This window comes from Alligator sinensis, unplaced genomic scaffold (assembly GCF_000455745.1).
Source record: "Alligator sinensis unplaced genomic scaffold, ASM45574v1 scaffold1642_1, whole genome shotgun sequence".
Classification (NCBI taxonomy): domain Eukaryota; kingdom Metazoa; phylum Chordata; order Crocodylia; family Alligatoridae; genus Alligator; species Alligator sinensis.
This window is the reverse complement of record NW_005842914.1, coordinates 125,146-131,859: the sequence shown is the minus strand read 5'-3', so window position 1 is coordinate 131,859 and position 6,714 is coordinate 125,146. Positions and strand designations below refer to the sequence as shown.

The 6,714-nt window shown below is 48.8% G+C and overlaps 1 protein-coding gene across 8 annotated transcripts in view; it reads left to right on the top strand.

Annotated features, from left to right (window-relative positions):
* The first annotated feature begins 522 nt into the window (after window positions 1-522).
* SPECC1 (sperm antigen with calponin homology and coiled-coil domains 1) overlaps window positions 523-6,714 on the top strand; it is a 115,056-nt gene continuing 108,864 nt past the window's right edge. For 7 of the 8 annotated variants that reach the window (XR_003091876.1, XR_003091878.1, XR_003091877.1 and 4 more), the window contains exon 1: window positions 523-761. The gene's annotated coding sequence lies outside the window, so the exon portion shown is untranslated. Of the gene's footprint in view, window positions 762-1,034; window positions 1,441-6,714 lie in introns of all 8 variants that reach the window. The other variant, XM_025192337.1, reaches the window with a different exon arrangement.

The following is a 6,714-nucleotide window of genomic DNA, read 5'->3' as shown; positions in this document are numbered from 1 at the left end:
CGCACAGGATGTGCAGTCGGCATGGTGTTCTCAGCCTCCGGCTCTCCGGAGAGCTGCGGCGTTCAACTCCTTAGCCCCCTTGCACGGTAGATCATGACTAAATCCCTGTTTTAATGTAGCCCCTTCCTCTCCCACCCCTACACACGTTTTGGAGGCAATGTAGTGGGCGAGGAATATATTTTAGCACGGCTGGATTGAGCCATTAGGACTCTGGGGAGCATGAGGCCCCGGGGGTGCAGCTCCTGTAACTTCCTGCAGAAAACGCCTCCTTTTGATGCCCACCTCCCTATTTTTTCCTGCAGTATACATGCCGCACAGTTCAGCTGATCAGATTATGCAGACTAGACAGGCTTATCATGCCATCTATCCAGCGTACACTTGTGCTCTGAGGTCTGGAGGAATACGTCCGGGAAAGGACCCCTTCCCTGCCTTGCTAAGAGCACGGAAGCCCTTTGCATCGCTGAGCTTGGGTATTAATGATTCCTCTTGGTCCGATGGAAATATAATATTTCTCTTTCCCCTGAGCAAGCAAGTGTGCATATGTGTGTGCGTGTGTGTGCTGAATGCCAAAAGCCCTGGTGAAGCCAGCTTGCTTCCGTATGTGAATCATTTCTCAAGCAGCTCTCTGTGTCTCGTTGCAATGTGGTTTTCCTCTCAGGGAAGCGCTGAAGCCCTGAATTCTCAGTCTGGTTTGCACATGCTGTCAGAGGCTAGCGGGAGACGGTTTTCTTTTTAATACGAGGAGGAGAAAAGCTTTCGCTGTAAGTATTTCATCCTTTTTTCTTTTTTTTTTTTTAATCGGTAAGGTGGGAATTAGATGATCTCTAGCAGGGTTTTGTGGAGGGAGGTGCATTCTTAAAGCAAGCCGGACCTCTTTTGCTCAACACCTGGCTGTAATGTTGGACTCTAATTAATACTAGATTGGATGAAGCTGTAGAAAATGTACCGCGGGGAGCAGTCCTGCATTGGCAGGGAGTGGGACTGGATGACCTAATAGACATTAGCAATAGAAAACAAACCTGTGATCTTTGCAGAGCTAGCTACTGTATATGCTTCTGCTGAGCTGCATAGAGTTATTGACGGAGAGAGGACTAAAGCTGTCACGGTGCCTGCCTCTGCTTGCTGCTCTCCTTGGAGCGAGGGAGCGTGTTCCAGCAGCTGCATCAAACGGGAGAGCTAACGGGCTTCCCCTATGCTTTTCGGAGCCCAGAAAGGGCATGAGAGGAGCAGGCTGCTGAGCAAACGGGCTCAGGAAAAGAAAAAATTGGCAGCCAGCTCCTCTGCAGTGACAATCGGGTGGCACGCAGGAGCCATACCCTCTCGTGCCACCTTGGCACGGGGCTGTTGAGCATCTCTGTAGGAACCTCTGATTTCAGCAGCGTGGTAACTGGCTGTACAGATGTGCTCCGGGCTGAATCTGGATCCTAGCAGCAGTCGCAGGTACGGTGTTCAGCATTTACATAACACGCGGCAGGTTTGCAGAGCTGTACAAATGCTCGTTAAGCTGTGTGTTCATCACAGAGCGGCACTGGATGGCAAGCCAAAACCTCTTCCCTCGTTATGCCCAATCTGCTTTTTTTGTTGCATGTGCCGCTTAAACTGGGCTGTTTTACTGGCGTGCTCTCTGCCTACAAACTGGAAATCGTTCTCTTACCCATTTGGGTCTGCGGTGAGGAGGGGCTATTTGACTCGTTTCAACCCACTGTTCTCCAGCAGCATGCTCTGCTGGCTATTTATTAAGAGTCGTCCTGTCTTCAGTGCGTTTCTGTCCCAGCCCAGACCCCCTACCCTACTGCTTGGTTCGCCAGTGGCTCCATTATGCAGCCCCCCACCCAGAACTGGGCTTTCAAGTCCTTGGAGACCCACAGGTCACAGTTTGCAAAGCAAAGGCACCGCCGTTTGAATCCAGCCAACGCTGTCCGTGTGCGGAGTAAGCATTAAAAAAAAATGGAGAAGTGTCGATGTTTCTCTTGCAATTTTAGGATATGCAAATGGCTTCCTCTCGCCAAAGAGACCCCGCAGTCTCCTACAAGTTCACAGTGCTGCCTGTTGATGATCATTTCAGAGTTAAAGGGCCAAGTGTATTCACATTTTAAAATAGGCTGCTGCGTGCTTTTCTAGAGCACAAATGTCTCCTTTCAGAACTCGGTGCTGTGGGGGGGTTGGATGGAAATTAGGCACAGGGACCATCCACCACATGACGGGCCAGGGTTATTCACCCGTGCTCTAGGAGTGGGAGAGGCTGACTTGCCTTCTTATTTGTGCTTCTCTCTCTCTTCCGAGGGACTCCTTAAGGCACGTGGGTGTTTCTCCCACATCAAAAGCTGATCTTCAAAACAGGCTTTTCAGTGGCTGAGACGTATCCCCGTTCCACAGATGGTGAATTACAGTAATTCATAGGCAGGCTACACGACTTGTCCAGGGTGGCACAGGATGTCTCTGATGGAGCTAGAAATAGCTGGCCCATGCACCACATGGAAGAGAGCAGCTGGGCTGCTTTGCCTGGTGCACGTAGTGCTTGGGATTAGTACGTACTCGCCTGCTGCGTGCGGCTCCCCATCTAGAACGCGTGGCAATTCCTTTCCTCCCTTCTGAGCATATGCATATCTGCCCCATGTGCTACAGGATAAGGGTATGACAAGGCATTGCTGAGCAAAACAGTGATGATTCTTCCCTTTTCTAGCCGTTATGCAGCTGCGGCCGGTGTAAAGAGAGCCGCCTTCTCCTTATTGTGGGCTAGTAAAACATACAGTACTAACCCTGTGCATTGCTAGGATGGTAGTCCAAAGAAATGGGCTCTGATGACTCCCTTACCCCAATGTTTTTGCAACCTGCCTATGTTATACTTCAGGGAAGTTAAACCTTCTGCTCCAGCCGGGGACATGTCAGGGAAAGCTCAGAGCGGCTTCGCTTTTTTGTTTTTAAGGTTACAGCCTGGCTTTTAACTTCCGGCAGCTAGGAGATTTGGAATCCAGGTATGACTTTCCACCTTCCCGTCATCTTTTTTTGCCTTATGTCACTGAACAGGGATAACGTTCATCGTATAATCTGAGACGCCTTCAGCCTGGGGGCCTGAGCGGAGCTGAGCTGACGCGGGACGTGCAGCTGCAGAAGCAGTGTCTCTTGGCTTCTGTGGGATGAAACTGCCTCCTGAATGTAGTCTCTTGTGCGCTGTGATTATGTTTGGCATAAACCGTATAGCCTTGTTGGCTGCACGCAGCCACCGCAGGCTCCGGTACGCACCATTGCATCCTGCCTGTGTGCACGTGCATTCACACTAAGGCAACTTGTTTCCCCCCCCTCCCTCGTCATGCTTTATCGATGCTGTATTGCTGCATTCCTCGTGTGCCTCTGTCAATACTTAGCTAGCACTATGTTCAAATGCAAAACCTTGCCCCGGAGTAAGAAAAAGATTATACCAGCCTCTTGTTCAATCCAGCACTTGTCATTTCTTAACCAGGTCATGTAAACACGATGGCCTATTTGTACAGAGAGCCAGAAGTGGTATTTGACTTCTGCTCTAGCAGATCACCATGCAGCTGGTGGTTGCCGGCTGCCAAAAAGCTTTGCCAGCTTGTCAGGCTTTTGTAGCCTTATCGTGACTATCAGATGATCAGGCTGGAGAGACGGACCCACTCTGACAGGGTAGCCTGGGTTAGGTAATCGGTGGCGGTGAGCGAGGGGAGGTGCTGCATGTCTGCGTAGAAAGGGGATTACTGAAGTTACTGGAGGGGAAAACTCCTAGACGCTTTGAAATAACCTTTTGGCTTGACCCTCAATTGCTCTGCTAGGTGATGTGTAGACTTCTCATCCAAGACAGATCCATGTGTTCTAGCTGATGAGCAGGAAACTCTTTTTTTGCATCCCATGGTATGGGCAGGAGTGGAATTGAACACAAGAGAAATCAGACTGAATCTATCATAGAAAACGAGGGTGGGACAGGACCTCAGGAGGTCACATCGAGTCCAACCCCTTGCCTTGCTCCAAGCAGGACCAGCCCCAACTCAATCATCCCAGCCTCTTGTCCATATATCCCCCATGCCCTTGTACAGAACGAGGCGTTTGGTTCCTTTCTTGCGTCCAGCTGGAAAACGGGATGTATTTGGGAACAAGGAGTTCATACGTTGCAGGCTCGCAGGAGAAGCTGTGTAGAATGGGAGTGCGCAGAAGGCCTCCTCCGTTGCCTGCCCGGCCGTGTCGGTAAAATCACGGATGACCCCCTGGTAGCTGAAGGAAGGGTATTTATACTAGGTACAACACTGAATCCACCCAGAGGTGTATAGGGCCTAGAAGTCTTGCTAGGATGGCTTATCTTAGTTGATACCTACCCTTTACGGTTACTTAGAGTTTTTTCTGCCCACGCTGTCCTTGATTGTGATGTACAGGCACTTCCTAAGGGTCCGTGATGCCCTTGGAAATAGATTTCATAGATTTCATAGACATTAGGGCTGGAAGAGACCTCGGAAGATCATCGAGTCCAGCCCCCTGCCCAAAGGGCAGGAAGTCAGCTGGGGGATAATAATATATTAAAATAAATACTCTTTTAAGGATAAATGATGGAAAGAACATGATCAGCCGTAAACACACAAAAGATAAACGACGTCTGGAGACTTGGCAGTAGGCTCATAACCTAGTCCCAAGACCACCCCATTCACACGTGGTTTCATGGTGATCCTTGACCATGGATAACCGCCACCAGTCATCCTATTGCTCTATTTGGGGACTCATTCATTACCTGAAGCTACAGAAGAGCTACTGTGGTCCAAAAACTTGAGCACAGGGCTAGGCCCCCTGCTCATGACTCTGCTACTGATACCATGTGTGGCCGTAACTCCTCTCTGTCATTTCCCATCCATAAAATGGTGACATCTTAATCTACGATTGTAACGTATATCAGCATCTTGGATTGCAATGTGCTTATGAGTGCCTGGTTTCATCATTATAACACGTCCTTCTGGACTCCTGGAGGTAAAAGGCTGTGCTTGAAGCATGGCTAAGACTAACACAAACCTTCTTCTTGCTATTACTTGCAGGATGGCTGGCAGGGTTTTGAAGCTGTGTCTTGTCTCTTGGTATCTTTTTAATGAGGCATGAAAAGGCCCCTTCTTAAATGGTGAAGAAATGGTGCTGGTTGGGAATTTTGGCCCTGTAAGCTGGTATGAGGTGTGCAGTGTATGTAGTAGGTTCACACTCCTCCCCGGTGCCCAGCAAGGGTCCTAAGAGCATTAGCTATGAGCTGCCATTGCTGATGTGAGCTAAGCTTTGGGCAAGAAAAAATGCAGCCAGGTTTCCACTTGTGAGGATTACACAAGGACAGCCAAGGAGATGCTAAAAATTAGGCAGGATAATACAATTTAACCAAGAAGGAATGACATTGCCCTCTTGCAAGGGCAAGTGACTGTCTAGAAGAATAAAGGATGCAACAAATGTAGAACTGATTGATGCACGCTGGGCTGGGAGGGACCGGGGCTCTAGAAAAGCAGACCGAGATGTGGTCAGGAAAGTAAAGGAAGGTTTTGTTTTTAATTAAAAGCTCAGCCTGGTTTTAAATGCAGCCAGTCTCCAAGTTGGCACCTGTCACGTTGGACTGGTGTAGTCTGTGCATTATGACCCTGGCTTGAGTCCTGGTATCAACTGAGAAGTCAAGATGAGTCATATGCAAGCATCTGTCAAATCTACAAGTGGTGCTTTTTAAGTGGGTTGATCGGCAAGGCTGAAAAAAATGTCCCCGTCGGGTGTCTTGGCTGTGCTACCACATCACTTCCTACGCTCCAGCAGGGAATCCTTGACAGTCTCCTGGACCAGTTCGATCTCTCTCCCTTCCGGCTGATGGCAAAGCGAGGAAGGGCAATGGTTTAGAGGGACAGCTATCTAAACACAGCTTGCATTCAACGCGGGAAAATCCCAGAAGACGTTCTTGCTTCCACTTCAAGGCCGTGTTCAAGGGGGGTTCTGCAGCGACCTGATTCTCGGGTGTAATATAAATAACTGTGAGCAAGCAGGACTACGGATCTGATTTAAATCTACAGAAGTCACGGACTTGCGTCCTTCGTGAATCCCATCTGACCGGCAGGTAGTTGTGGCCTGGTTTTCTAAAAACACTGAACGTTCACGGCTCTCGTTGAAGCTGCCATCTGGTCTGTTACTTTGCAGACCTGGCGATTAGTTTTCATAAGAGAGTAACTTGAAGGACCCTGGCTAATTGAACTGCCCCGTTGATTAAGCATCACTGAGTCAATGTGTAATGTGGGGAAGGAAGGGAAAAACTGAGGGGTCTTCAGAGCTGCATGCTCTGCTTATAGGGCCTTGTTCAGAGCCATGACCAGGACCTTTCTTTCCTCTGACACCAGTTGCCACGCGATGGGCTGAAAGACAGGGTATTTTAGATTATGGCATTTGCAATGTTTTGTTTGACTGCTTCTATGTTGGGAGGTTGCTTTTTCTTCCTGCCTTTTCTTTCTCTTGGCTTTCTCTGCGAACAGCCTAGAGATCAAACCACAATCTCTCTGGGGTCCTTTTGGAAGAAAATGCTGACACTTATTTAAAATACAGCAGACTTGTTTTTATCGATGTATCCAAGGCCATAGGGATCCATTACCTGTTGGCAGCTTATCTTCAGAAACACAGAAATACACGGTCTAGAGCCTTCTGTGCAAATAGGTATTGAACAACGTCTCTTGTGACAAAGGAATATTAATAAAGTGCCTTCGTATC